Here is a 15575-nt window from a genome sequence, read left to right as displayed (position 1 = left end):
GTTATCCTTCAAGAATCTTAGCTTAAGATAAAGAATGTATCTGACAAATATCCACACCCTCTACCATAGTAATGTCCCTTCTTCCACTTTCTGAGGTCATGTGTCAAGTATAAAGTAAAAGACTTCTAGCCTTCCTCCTCTGCAGTACATATTGACATTCATGAAAGCCCCACTAGACAAGTCTTTATACATGGAGTTACACTCTCATGTAGCAGAAAGACTGATATATATTTCTGAATATGATCAAAGTACCACAGTTGAACAAAATATCGTATTTAGAGCTCAGAGCCAGCACAGCTGTGCATTTGCATACTTATGGTACCCACTAAGAGCTTTGATGAATCCTATTAAAGAAACACAAGATGTGTCAGCCACCAAAGTAGATTATGTGCTAAACAACAACTCATGAGTTTCTTTGCCAGGTACAAACTAAAAAGTGATTACTTAAGGTATATATGGTTGCAGTAAGTTACAACAGGGGGAAGAAGTGGGTAGCTGGTGAAAGTAATTTCTTAAACTATGTCCATAAGATTCAGTATATTTCAACTGGCAACATCAGATCATGAAGAAATTCGGTCTAAGATTCTGAGCTAATATATTGCTAGAGAAATAAGTTAATGTATCTAAATTTAACGTAGCTTAAGGCTCAGATACTTAACAAATATCCACCCATTGAGCCACTGTAAAATTATTATTTCATCATGTGTGAGTTCTAAATTATTTTTTTCTGATGACAGAATCTCCAGAATGTATCTATTTGCTGTGAAGCTTTCTGTTTCTCCAGAATTCAGGGTCAGCTCTGCATGAGAAGAGTTTGGCCAGTGTGATCCTGCTGTTTAAAGGAGCATCAAATAGCAACCTTCATATTCTGCACACCTCATAGCTGTGCCATATTGTAACCCAGTATTATTCCAGTTACAATGTTCCTTGCAATCGAGAAACAGAGCACCTTATGAGCTGCACCAGATCAACAGTAGGATAGAAACAAGTAGATTCCCACTTAGGTTACAAGAAATCCTATTTCCACAAAACATATAAAGTCCTAGAAAAATATAGTACCAGGACTGACTGGGAGAAGCAACTTAGATGGAGCACAAAATAGTATTCCAGTGTCACTACTGGAATTCACTGACCCACACACATCTAGTATAGATTTTTGCTGGGTTCAGTTGTCTCACTAATAAGTCAGGCATGAATATCTTTGGAAAAACAGAGGGACTTGAAAATCAGTCCAGGTGTTTTTTAAGAAAGTTAAAAAGTAGGATTTTTACTTGCTGGTCTGGAAATCGTAATATGCAGTTTCCAAAACCTCTTTTTTACTGTTTTGTCATCTGCCCACAAAAGAGAATTCTTTATGCTACTCATTGCATGTGCAGAATAGAAGTGCAATATTTGTTTTAAAGCTCATTACTGGTGGAATTTTATTTTATTTTATCTTCTTTTGATGGACAGGTAACACGCATTCTTAGACTGATAAGTGCTGCTGCCAGGCACATACTCCAAACAATCAGTCCACTGTCCATGGAAAGCAGATGCCATACTGTAGCATAACAAGTTCATAGTGGAGCTGTAATATTAACAATTAGAACAAATATATTAGTATGTCTGCAGTTTGTAACTTTCTCACAGACAAGCACACCCATAAAAATCGTTTTATACAGCTAATCATAGGATTTTATGATGAAGAAAAATAACAACAGTGGATTGGTTAAAAATAGTATCTCTCCATTCTTTTTTTCTCTTGCCATATTGTCAGTCAGCACAGAGGGACTGATCCAAAACACATTCGCGACTCACTCTTTTACTGAACAGGACCAGAGTTAGAGCAACCTCATGGTCAGACACATAGTGCTCTTCTCCTCTGGGCAAGTACGTTCTCAGTACTTTACTGATGAGTCACGTCCTCTGCCCACCCCAAGTAAAGAAGTGGATAAAGTGTAGATGCTCCTGCCTTTCTGTCAGTGTCTGTACCCTGTGATTCTCTTTGCACATCAAGGACATCCAAGGAAGAAAAAGTCAGTCTGGCCTTTTGGAAAAATTAGTAAATATCATGTCAGTAAGAGCAACTTGTGATACAATATGAAGAGCTTCTAAATATGAAACTGTTTCATATGAATGCTGAGTATCAACTCTCCTTCAAATGGCTGGTTAATATTAGTTGCTCTTTGAGCTATAAAACCCCTCTGTTGTCTCACTGTATGCAGGTAGGCCATTTTCCTCTCTAATGCTTCATCTTCATTTTACAAAGGTCTTTAAATATAATTTGAATTTGGCCCAATAAGCCATACTATAAATGACTCACCAGTAATGCTCTCTGGGGAAAGGCAAACTCTAATTTCAACAGCAGCATGTAATCCAAAAACAATTTATGCCTTGCTGGAGGAGCAATGTGTAGCACTTAGTTCATGTTAGATGAGTAGATTATGAATTGCACCATCAAGTACCAGATTTCCCTTGTTCAGATAGAATAGTATCTTTCTAAATTCAAAATAAGCCATGAAAAAAGAAATCCCCTTGTTTGCAATGTACGGCAGCTACTTGCAATCTTAGGGGGCAGGGGAGGAAAGGAGAGTGAAAAATAAAAGCTTCTCCCATCCCATTTCACTGTTACAAAGGACTTGCTTTTAACAATTCCCTTTGATCAATGAAGCCATTTGCTCAGTGCTGCATTTTGGGTTTTAGATAGAGAAAGAGAAGATTAATTACTCTGTTCCAAATTGTTAGATTAATGATATAGCACTGAATTCTAATCTGTCTCCTTGAAGGACATTAGAGGGAATGATCAGGGCAGAAGCATGAAAACATCAGTATTAAAATAAGATTTGAAGAATATCAGTGTGCAAATGTATGCCTAAAAACGGGGGTGGGTGGGGGGAGGGGAAGACAAAAACTACTGCAGTCAAATCCACAGGAACTTGTTACTTTTTACGTCTTCTCCTGCAGCACATCCTAAAGGATTGTTTACCTCTTCAAATTAATCACACAGAAAAGGTTTTGTTCTGAAAAGATAAGAAAATTGTTTTCATTTGTTTGTTGTAAACTGCTTTTTTAGCTATGTCATGCCAAAACAAACTTGATCTGAAACTTGCTAAACATGAAACCTAAAGTTTCTAAAGACGTAATTCTGAAATCAAAGTCTCTGCTACAGTATTTGGAAAAGCAATTAATCCTAAATTGTGCAGTGGACAATGAGATCTCCAAATCTAGGAAGCCTCAACACTTCAGGTTTAGAGATCAGACTTGTCTTTGAGGCTGCTGGCTGTATCTAAATCCTACAGTGTTCTACTATTTTTTAAAATATTTTTTAGCATAACGGATTAGTCTCTTCAGTGGACCTGCTTTACAAAGATGACATCTGATAATGCCTTACCTCTATGTGATCTGTTTCAGAAAACTGGGATGCAAATATCACATTAGCAAACTTCGAAACACTGCCTGTATCTATTCATGTTTCTAAACAGTGGCCACAAGGAACTGTATTAGAGAACCAATTTAGATTTACATTCTTAAGCACTGAAACACAAACCTTAGTCTCACAGGAAGATTATGTGGTATTCATGAGTAGTGTTATGAATATACACTTCCAGTAAGTAAAAGTGTATTTTAGCCTCATACCCAGCTCTCAGTTTTGCTAAAGGCAACAGTGATGCTTCAGTGTTAAAAATCAAAAGATGGTGTCTTTATTCTTTGCTTTTAAGCCAACATCCTTGCTGAAAATGATGCAAGTTTTGAGTAACATAAAGAATGCAGAATCAGGTCAAGTTTCTTTAAAAAATAACATTTTACTCAAAATTCCTGAAAAACTGCAGAAAAGTGATCAAGACTGATAGATACGAAGCACTCTCATTAAACTTGGTATTAAGACATAATATATTATCTTTTGTGTCCAAGATGCTGTATGTTCACAGGTAAATCCAACTACATTTCTCTTTGCCATACATACTTCTACAGGTTAAGCTTTGTCTTACAGAAATTAATGTATTCCTGAGCAACTATACAATAATTGGAAACTTCATCGCTTGCTCTATTACCAAACTATTTTTTTCATTATAGGCTTAGGACTACATCCTGGAATCTATTATTTGCATATTAATAAAATGTTGTTTCAAAAGCCTCTCAATTAAGCGATAAATTTCTGTCTTTCTTATTCACATGTACACATGTGAATTGCAACTGAAACTTCAGTCGTTTCCAACTAAAGCCACAGTTCAACCACTTTCTTATAGAAGGACTGTCTTCTTACTGCAAACAGTAGTGGCAATTGCACTAAGAGACAGAATCAGGTACATGAATTTCCTGGGAATGTGAAATAAAGTTAAGTACATAGACAAATACTTAGAGAGCTAGATCTAAAGCAAGTGTATGCTAATGAAATGATCTTTAGTCCTGAGGGTGTATCTTTTGTCTTCCAGGGATATTCCTGTATTCACTGTACCAGAATATTTCAAAATGAATGAGGATCATTAGCAAGGTGAAATGAATAGCTTTGAAATGTATTAGTAAAAGAAAGCAGTGACGTTTAATAAAGGACATTAATCCATATAAAACAAAGCATTAGGGAACACTAATTGTTACTTAACAGCATAGAGCCTATGGAGTGACTTAAGTCCATTTTACATTCACAAAAGACTGCAGGATCAAGACCCTCGATATATATGGAAACATATACACCCTTATGTTATTTTCCGAAGAGTTTATCAAGTGAAGAGATATAACTATTTACAAATGCAAGTATGTAAAAGAAGAGGATTATGGATATTCAGTGTTCTCAATGGAAAGCAAATTGCTTAAAGCATAAAAATTATTTACTTAGCTTATGGTTAGTTTAAAGGCTGGTTCATGCAACTTCACGTAAGATGAATTTAAACACAGACCTCCAGAGACTGCTAAAGAAAACATCTCCACAAACGCTGGTCTTGCTGATTATGTTCTTGGTGATTATGTGTGATTTATGTGTTGATTCATGTTTTTCCGATTTTCCAAAGACATGTGAATCACAGAAATGCATTATGTATTATTTTTCATATGCACTACTGAAGTCTTCATCTGATTTTTCCTCCACTCAAAAACAAAAATAAGAGAGAATTCATAAACTAGTATGGATTATGAAAAGATTCCTTACGAAGTTCAAGTTTAATTAATGAGGCTATTATAGCTAGGAGCACTTGTTAAACATACAGCTCTAATTAATCCCATCAATCACTCTCCCTCCTTAAGTATTCGTGATTTGCAAGAACTTAAACAAGCAAAAATCTTGGTTAACAGAGCACCCATTTTTTCTATTTATTATTAAATCTCTAATTATCTGGCAACTTTCCTTTTCCCCTCTTTGCCCCTTTTTCTCTTGCCAGTGCCTTCATCAGGGTGGTGCACCTGCATTTAGACAGAAAAAACACAGCTCATTGCCAAATTACAGATTAAAGACTCACGTAAGTATTCTCTCCCATCAGACTAAGAGCTTGTTGCTAATGTAGCAAGCTCTCTAAGAGCCCCTTCACTTCTTGGTATCACAATCACTGTAGTCTACACAAAGGAATTTTGCCCCAAAAGTAATGCCAACCAAGAGACAAGGAAAGAAATACAATACTGTTTACTATCTGATTTTCTTCAAAAGATTCTCCTGATGCTATAACCTATCATAAATTACAACATAGATTACAACTAAAAGCATACCTGCCAGCTCGAAAACAATGTGAAATGGTGCATTTATTCTCAAGCAAGAGAAAAGGAATAAGCTTAAATAACAACAAAGTCTAGTGGATAAACCTAAGAACAAAGACTCCAGTGGTGACTCAAGAAAAATATCAGCTGGCTATTTAAGCAGTAACAATATCCTTGGGGAGGAATTGTTATAAAACTTCCAGATCTAGAGCATGAAATTTTCTAGCCTGAAAGGAATGACAAAGTCCTCTAATTGGTAAGAGTGTTAAAGTTCCTATCGATGAAGAACCCATCACACATTCAATTATGTGTTTCAAAACCTAAAGATCATGCAAGACTGATACTAACATGCCACAGAGAACACCCGTTAACCAGATGACAATAATACAGGTTACAGTCATTAATTTGCATCTATTTGAACCTCAGATTTTTAATGCAGACATAGTTTTTCATAGGAAACAGCTATGAATTAACCAAACACCCCTCTTCACCATTGCCACAGACAAGCTGTGTCACATAGAAGATGTGTGAGTTAAAGGAAAACTGAGGAACCAACCAGCTACTGACTGAACCTCTCCCAGGCGTACTCACTCTACTATTGGCAACAGGCATCTGGACGGACATCCGTGTGCACATCTCTCATCAGTTTTTCTTTGAGAGCCCTTTTATACTTTGGGCCTTCATAACATCCCATGGCAATGAGATGCAGTTGATTTTAAGCTTTGGACCTGCTGAGCAATAATCACGCACACACACACACAAAGTGGATGCAATGCCTGGTAGCGCCTTGCACAGTGCTGCAAGGCATTTTAAAATTAATTGGAAATTCAATTTTCGATTCCTGGAAATATTTATTTGCCACAGCTATCACTAATTTATTTTACTTAGCTCTCTTTAGGTCAAATATAAAAATCAGAAAAAAATAAAGTTACTGGGCTGCAAATAATGGGCTAGATTGGGTTATTCTTTAGCCTTGTTTGGTAACTTAGCCCAGTTTTCAGTTGCCAGTAGAGACAGCTGCTATGCTCTGCAATTTTCCTCTCTGCTTGTCAGTCCTGTATGTGTAATCAGCTCAGGAATGCAATAACTTCTCTTTTCTTCCCTTTTTCTTCCCCACCTTCTCCATCTAATTAATGCCAACCAGAATAAATGTGTCTTTGTGAGCTAGTCAGACATAGTAGCAGCTGCTCCAGGTAGCTGCTCCAGGTGGTAGTTCATGTCCATCCATATTTCACGAAGCAACCAAACAGGTTCAGCAACATCTGACATCCAAGAATGACTTAGAAAAGAAAAAAAGAAGGACAACAATACAGGCGAAACAACCCACCTTTGGATTGTTGTGCACTAACTTCTCTGAATCTGTGGTAAATTCAAGATCATGATGATTTTTGTGTAACAGAGAGAATAATTCATTAAAAAAAAATCTGCTCAAGAGCTTGAATGACAACTAGAGTGCACTTATTAAACAGCAGGTAGGCCACCGGAACTTCTTTTCCAGGAAACCAATCTGACTGGCAGCTAACTCTCCCTCACCAGTGACTTGCTGTATCAGTGTGAAAACAAGAGACTCTTGCAGGTGGATATAGGGACTCAAATGTCACGTTTTCTCACTGTCATTGTCTTCTGCTGGATCAACCTAATATTGTCTTCTGCTTGCATTTGTCCTGGCTGAGAAAATCCCCTAGAAGAACATGAACAGTCGTCATCTCCCTTTCAGCCGCAAGAAATGATGAGTATGTATTGTATTACCTGAGGTGCTGGAGAAAAGAAGTAGCTACAGTATGCCAGAAAGAACACCTTTGCAGCTGCTGGAAGTTAGGGTAAATATAGTTGTTATACCCTGTGAGACTGATGTGTTGAGGGCTCTGCTCCCACACTCTGTTTTGCCGTGTTTTCTATTTCTTCCAAGTTCCTCATCAGCACAGACATCCACACCTACAATAGCGGCTGAAGTGTCACCTGCCATGGAGTCTCACCTGGAATATAAATCCATGCTTTGATCCATTCTCTCCATTATTAGATTTATTTCAGCTTCTTTTATCATATCCAGTTAGCAAAAGACAACTTCTGTCATCGCTAGTGCTGCAGACAGGATGAGCTGGATAGGATGGGGCTGACTATATTGTCAAGAAACCAGCCTGAGAAAGGGCAAATGGGTCAAGGGGGCAGGGCAGGAGATGCAGGCTGCCTAAGTTAGGTGTCCTGTGTCAAATGACTGATAGATAAGTTCCTCTAGACAGGACTGAGAATAAAACTTTTATTTTAGCCATTGAAAAGCTAGACAAAATTTTAGCCAACTCTTCAGGTTCTTGTGTACACATACGCAGGCACATCGCAAGAAGAGCCAGAGGCCATGGATACATTTGCAAAGAGAAAGTTTTATTTCAGTTACCTCTCTACTGGAGGATCTCCAAAGCCACACCTAAGCTCCCAGGCAGAGGTGACAAATGCAGGGACGCAGGCGCCGGTCAGTTCAGCCCTACTGGAAGATTACTGGGCCTGCTGAGCTCGCCTGTATTCCAAGGCTTCAGGCAGGCACAGCCTCCTGCTCTTTCTCACAACAAAGTGGAAATCTCAGACATCGTAAAAAGGTGCCTAGAGTTTCTCACAGGCCTATGTTATCTAACACAGAGGTTCTACTCATCAAACACACAAGGTCAGTAAGACAATTAGTGTGATGTATGTGCTTTTTCTACAGACAGGTGCAAGTCACTTGAGCGTATTTACATTTAACTAACCTCCTCGCCAAATCTTCCGCTATATCCCCATACAGTTCTTTCTAGAAAACAGAGTGAAATAGGCACCCCAGGATGGGATAAACCTTGCTCTAGAGATAGATGTCCAAAATAGATAGTGTGAGTATCCTTTCGTAGGTAACCATCTTTTCCACTGTTAACACAGAGAAAAGCTGGTAACGGCCAGGATGTTCTGGGTTCCTGACCTTCAGACAGCTAAACCAGGCTGTGAACACATAGCTGATATTCAGTTTATCTCAATATCTTCAAAGCTTGTTCAGGTTCCTGGATTGCCATCAGGAATGGATGACCCAGTGTTCCTTCAAGACTTTCACAAAGGCTGGACCTATTTAAGCCAAGGAGAAATGGGCAGACCTTTTTCTACTGCACATTTCCACTTTCCACTAACCTTGCAAATGCACTTGAAAGACTGACAGGTGCAGCGATGAGAGGAGATTCCATGTTAATGACATAAAAATACTCACACAAGCTGGGGCAAGAAATTAAGTCAATTTTCAGTAGCTTACTTTAGCCCAATTTTGAACAGTATCAAAATACTGATTAAAGCCAATAGCAGCTCTCATTTCCAGTTTATAAGAACCAAGCTTTGAAAACCACCCCATAGAAGCTGCTTCTATTTTTTTGCTTGTCTTTCAATTCAATCAACAACTTTACATATATGAAAGGGCCACATATGGACACCTTATTTGTTAAAATACTACTTTTATTATATTTTCCGGAGAGCTTTTCTTTCCTAAACTATGGACAGCTCTAGAAAATAAGGACAAGTGTAAATACCTGGCAAGAAGCATGGCAGGTCTCCTGGCCAAAATATATAAGCAAGATACAAAAGGTGAGGTGGTGGCAGCAGAGTCTGGCAGAGCTTCCAGCTCATCTTGAGGTGCCTATAATTTAGCAATGAAGAAACAGGTTCCTAAAACAGGGGGAAGACCAGATTCTGAAGTGTTATTCTGAGAAAGACCCTGTGTAAAACACCACGTTTTGCAGTCCTAAATACCCTGCAGCTGTTGCGTAGTCCATTTCTCAGGCAGTAACGCCAAGTGAAAATTAAAAAAAAAAAAAAACGTGATCTGTGGGAAATAGAACTGATGGGACCTGTTTTTCTCATCTATATTCCTAAATTTAATTATGTACCATATTCTGAATAATTTTTTTTGCCAACTTAGGCCTTCTCTGTGACAAGATATTAATTTTTCTATCTTCCTTCAAATAAAATGAATCTAAAGGATGGAGGAAAGTAATTTGCAGCAGGCTGCTTTTCTCTATTAAAAATGTATGGTCCTTAAAAACTCCATGTGTTTCAGCTAATATGGAGTAAATCTATTGGACTAAAACCATCAGCAATACATTACCCTCTCTGTTCAAGGAGGTGAGCGTACCAGCCACTCAATGAGATATTTTCTGGAAAAAAATCAGAAACCAACACATTTTCCTCCCATTAGCATGGATGAGATGTGCAAGAAAGCCTGCTAGATTAAATATTCTAGCAGACATGCATGAATTCAAAGGGCAGCAGCACAGCCATCACTTACTTAAATGTTTAATACTGAAAGAAGATTTAATGCTGTCCTCAGTACACATTCATTTTTTTTAGGTAACCAGAAAACAAATGTATTTTCATTACCTTGATTTTTAAAGTCATTTGGTAGTAATTGGATAAAAAAAAACCTCTACAAAATAAACAAGCAAGCAATACAGAGATATTATCAATGCATCAGAGTTACCAACACAGGAGATGGGGGAAGGTATTTTTTCCTCCATATGCACATTAAAGAGTATGTTATTCTGTCACAATGTTAAGTTCCTTTGACAAAGAACCTGCCTAAAAATGGCAGACACTCTGCATCTGAGAAGACAGATTTAAAAGTCTGCCAAGTGGTTCACCAGGAGCCTTGTTATCACTGCTAAGGTTATTATTTCAGCATAAACCCTGCCTCATTTACAATCTACCTTTTTTTTTTTTCTCTCCCCCCAGTGCTGACTTTTGATTTCACAATTTTGTTTTCTCTTTAGAGCAGTGATAGTGGGGTAGGTCTCTTGTGAGGAACTCAGAAATTATGGTTATATGACTGGCTGAGTTTACTGAAGGAAGCTTTGTTCTCTCTCTTTTCTCCCGCATGGGGCCAGACAAGATTTTCCCTCTCTTCCCCTCACACTTTTTGAAATTCAGCTGCTCAAACATCAGCCATACATACATAAATCCTCCTCTTCTCCACCCCCTTAACTCCATCCCCACAACCCACCCCCCAAAGTGCTAAACTCTAAACCTCTTTATTCTGCTATGTCTAGACTCTATCTCACAAAAACCTCTACTGATGGTTGCAATGCACAACTTTTCATCCACACTTGGTTACAGAAATGGTATTAACTGGCACTGTGTTTTTCAAAAACTACAATAGAGCTTTCTTTTCAGTATTTAATAAAACAGGATGAGAAACATCCTTTTTATAAATATTTATTTTCCTTTATTACTTATGGCCATATTTTCATTTATTCCCATATCAAATTACTGTAATTAATTAATGTATTTTTGCAGACTTTTACACTACTCTGTCATGTCTATTACAACTTCAGGATGGGTCAGATGTAAACAGATGACTGAAGATGTTGATCAGAGTCAGCACCTTCTTAACCTAGCATACTGTCTGACTTGATGGTCACCTAGCAATAAAGCATCTGTCCAAATTCTGCTATACTGATATCTTTAATATGCCACTGTAGATCACTTTTACCATAATGCAGTTCTTCCTACTGAGGATTTCTTTTCCAGCAGTACCAAAAGCTTTGCCATTTGTATTTCAGAATAGTCTATCACAGGGGTGACAAACTCATTTTCATTGGGGGCCACATAAGCCTCGCGGTAGGGGTAGCTACACTTATACAGGCCTAAAATTACATTTGGCCTTTTGAAGGCAACCGCGAGGCTAATGTGGCCCCCAATTAAATTGAGTTTGACACCCTTTATCTATCATCTGTGAGAATAAAGGCATTTCATCCAGTGAGGATGGTTCAACTTTGCAAATTTTCAGTAAGTGTGTGTGCTGTTGAAAAGAAAGTAATTTCTTGGATATTTTAAGTCAAGGTTATGCTCCATACCTTTTTTACTGCAATTGTGCCAGTGTATCTCAAAATGGGTCCGTTATGCAATGCTCAGGACTCTATTAAGTGTGTGATGGTGGTTTCATAAACAAGGAACTAAATTGAGACCACTGATCTCTTCCAATTAATTGTCACCTAAATCAGATTACAACCTAGGCTTTTTAAAGGTGAATAGAAGACCGTAGACTAAACATCCAGCATCGCTTACATCAAATCCCACAGGAGCAAAACGTTTTGAACCCTTAGTAAGAAAAGAAAGTTAATACTTTATTTTGCTGCGCATTCATGCCGGTATTTTATCGCACAGGCAGAGCACAGATTGCCTTTAGCAGTCAAACTCTGTAAATTAACTTGAAATGTTGAAGTGCTACCACTCAAATAAAAAACGACTATTATTAAGACATACAGCTTTGCATTATATTTGCACTTGGGTTATGAAGTTATGAGAATCAGCATTTCCTGGACACCAAAGTACTAAAAGGTGATTCTGTGAGACACTGTCTTTGTCTTCCTGAGTGCTTTATTATCAAATCAAACTGAGCTTTGTAACTCTGTTTACGTGGAAGATGGGCTGGACTGTTCGTACACAATCAAGATGTGGTCAAGATGATTTATAATTACAAACCATGTAAACAACTACAACGTATTATTAGCCTTTCTTTAGACGTTAGCTCTTTCATTTGTATGGAAACCTGAATATATTACATGCTTACAAGGAAAAAGCAACAAAAAATCAAAACTCTGCATGAGAGATCCTTGAAATTACTCAACTATATGGCGGAAAACTATCAAATTCAGGTGACCGACCATGATGACTAGAATTGTTTTCACTTCCAGAAGTCAATAAAGTAAATTACATTATTCAGGTTTTATACTCAAGTAAGAGGGTAAAGCATCTGACAATATTATAAACAGAATTATTCATGTGTACGCCACTATTAACGGTCTGAACAGTGAAAATCAGACATGAAATCTGAGTCCTCAATGAATGAGTGATGTTAATTTTTCAGCAGCATTTGAGTAACATCCATCCCCCAAAATAATCAAAGAAAAAACCCTATGTCACATACCTTCATGTTGCATCTGGAACATGGATATCCTACCATCATATTTCAGATACAGAGCAAAACAGAGTTTAAAATAATATAAAGGAGAGGGAGAAGAATATAAACCATCAAGGCATAATACTTCACCATCCACTTGAGATTCTCTGATGAATATGTTTCATTACTTTGAGTCAGACCAGTACTCAAAGGGCCACAAGGGCTTCAAAAGATTTGTTCTGTCTTGTCTGAAGATAAATATCACCCTGTTGTACCAGATGAAGTATACCAGTTCTTGCAATGAATTGCGATCTTCAGTACACTGAGTAGTGCTTGTTCTTAGGACTAAATGTTTTAAAAATACAATCTTATAAAGCATTCTCACACACACATATGCTTATTCTGCTACTTCATATATTAAAGAATCAGGGCCATGGTCTTGCTTTCAACTTATATATTTCAGAAGCAGATGTTTGTTTATATTGCAAAATGATGTATTGAAAAGATATAGTTTAGGTATAGGGGGAAGGGGTGTCTTTTTATGGTCAATATTACCAAGACTCCTTTCAGCTCCCCATCTGTCTTTCTCAGGTGCTTGGGGAGTGGAAAGGAATTGTGGGATGACACATGGCATCTGGAACAGGCAGACTTTTCCAGGACAACTGGTTTGTGAATTGGTTAGCAAAGTTCCACCAGCAAGAACAGATCTGATACTCACCTCTTCCCATCACAGCCCACCAGAAGTCAAGCATCATAGGCAAGCGGGAGCCTCATTATTACTCCCCTCACATGCACACAAGTCAGAAACAGGATTTAGAAAAATCACTTAGAAGCTGTTATTTTACTATATTTAACATAAAATAAGCATAAATCTTTCAATATGCCTCCTGAACTTTGATTATTTTGGGTTTCTGCACTGTCACAAGAGCTCAACTCTTTTTCTGTGCAAAAGCTGAGCCTGTGAAAGACACCCAGTGAGTGGTATGAGCAAGCATTTGCCTGTCTTAGGGTTGAAGTCACCATGCCTGCTTTACCTGGTTGAAAACTAAATGTCCAGAGATCAAATTCACACTGAGTCTCTCAAATCTACAGTAGGATAGGGCTGCCTGGGGCAACTGCACAGCCAATGACCACACTGCTGTCCAAGCAGTTGTTTCCTTGGCTAAGAGAAGATGTTGCTGTGGCAGCAGAAGAAACCTCGAAGGAAACAAAGGGGAGAATTCCTGCATATTTTAACAATCAGGCCTTCGACAACACTGTTCTTCCTCCAACCTCTTTGAAGATACTACTGTGTCTGTCAATCTGGACACACCACTACAGACAGAAATCTGGACCCAAGGTTTATTGGTGGGGTTTACATCATGTACTAAAAGTTAGGAGCATGTCTGGCAGTTAAACTAACAGTAGGGTTGAATTTTCAGTAGGGAAATGGTAGATAAATTGTCTGGCACGTCACAGCCTTCCTTATAGAAGAAAATATGGATGCAGAGACATAGTTGAGTTCTCAAATTAGGATCTTTGATTTTTTGATGCAGTAGCTGGACATATCTTGGAATGGATTTGGTTAAGATATTGGTTTATAATACAGATGGGAAAACTGAAGGCAGATTTCATTTTTGCTCCTTTCTTACTACTGTCTTACATTTTCAAAAGGGCATATAAAAATACACATTTTTAAAATATCCAGCTTGTGTCCAAATTTTCAGTGGAGTAAGTGCCCAGTACACCTTAAAAAAATAGATCTATTTACTTGGCATGTTACTAGTGACTTGAAAATACAGGCTGTTCTGCCTATCATCTTGGGTAAGCAAAAATGAAGTTGTGGTCACACAGCCAAAAAAGTGCTGTTTGCATCTGCCCACATGTGCCCTGACTTTTCCAAGACTCCACATGCCACCATTTCCTTCCTGAATTCAAGTTTCCTCCCTTTCATCTCCAAAATACCCAGCTAAAGATCAGAATTTGATGGATGTAATTCTCCTAAATCATAGACCAACTATTTGAGGTTTGATTTTCTTCCTTACCAAAGTTGTACAATAGCTCCAAATTTTCCTGCAGCATAATTTTGTTTAAATACTAAAATAACAAGACCTTAATGCAACATAAAATGACTACATCACTGTAGATAGCTCTTTGCTGCCAGCCCTTCCTTACAGTCTTTGCCATGCATGCCTCATTACACAGGAAACAGTTCCAGTTTTCTTGTGCCCTAGCCCCAGTTTATATGTGCTATTCCTTCATGACTCATAACATCAGTCTTTTTATTCCCAGATTTTAAAACACAAGCCTACTAAACACATTTTAGTATTTCTTGGAATTATTGGCACTAAATCACTACACTGAAACAACCAAACAGACCGGATTATATATGACAGCTTTTCTGAACAGAGAACACTTATTCATCTTTTTCTCAGCATTATGAATGCAGGAAAAGCATAAGGTGTCATTCTAGATGCTATAAAGAAAATAGCATTCAAGCATAACTTCAGAAAGAGTTTAAGCCATTGAAACTCAACAGCCGAGGGCAACAAAAATTTCCCATGGATTTAAAATTCACAGAATTGGCAGGCCTTTTGTAGAAGCAAGGGGTAAAGTTCACGCACTTCATAGCTTCACTAACTCCAAGAAACAACAGTGCCTTTATGTACTCCAGAGCTTTTCTATAGAAGAGATTCTTCCATGGTTAGCAGAGATAAGATATAATGCAATACAGATACAATACTCCCATCCTCCTGAGCAGTATAGCTTCCTAAACACTTTTATGCACTTGGTCAGCAGATATTCCATACTTTTGGTTGAATTACAATGTTTTAAAAGTAAAAAGCTGTCTGCCACCTTGAAGAAACACTAGCTGCCTTTTGCCATTCAGCTCCTTGTTAACTATGGAAAGAGGCAGCTCTGCTCGAAATGGATGCTTGGGAAGACGGAGCAAAGTCTGAATAATCAAGTCCCTATAGGGGTCTGGCAACAAAGCCCAGAGAGGAAGTTAAAAGGATTAGCACTGTAACTCCGTTTA

The 15575-nt window shown here is 37.9% G+C and overlaps 1 protein-coding gene across 11 annotated transcripts in view; it reads right to left on the bottom strand.

Annotated features, from left to right (window-relative positions):
• The window catches only part of MID1 (midline 1), a 276859-nt gene that overhangs the window by 147172 nt on the left and 114112 nt on the right, over nt 1–15575 (bottom strand). The window lies entirely within an intron of this gene.

The sequence above is a fragment of the Patagioenas fasciata genome, chromosome 1 (genome assembly GCF_037038585.1).
Source record: "Patagioenas fasciata isolate bPatFas1 chromosome 1, bPatFas1.hap1, whole genome shotgun sequence".
In the NCBI taxonomy this organism is placed as follows: Eukaryota; Metazoa; Chordata; class Aves; order Columbiformes; family Columbidae; genus Patagioenas; species Patagioenas fasciata.
This window is presented reverse-complemented; position numbering and strand designations above follow the sequence as displayed.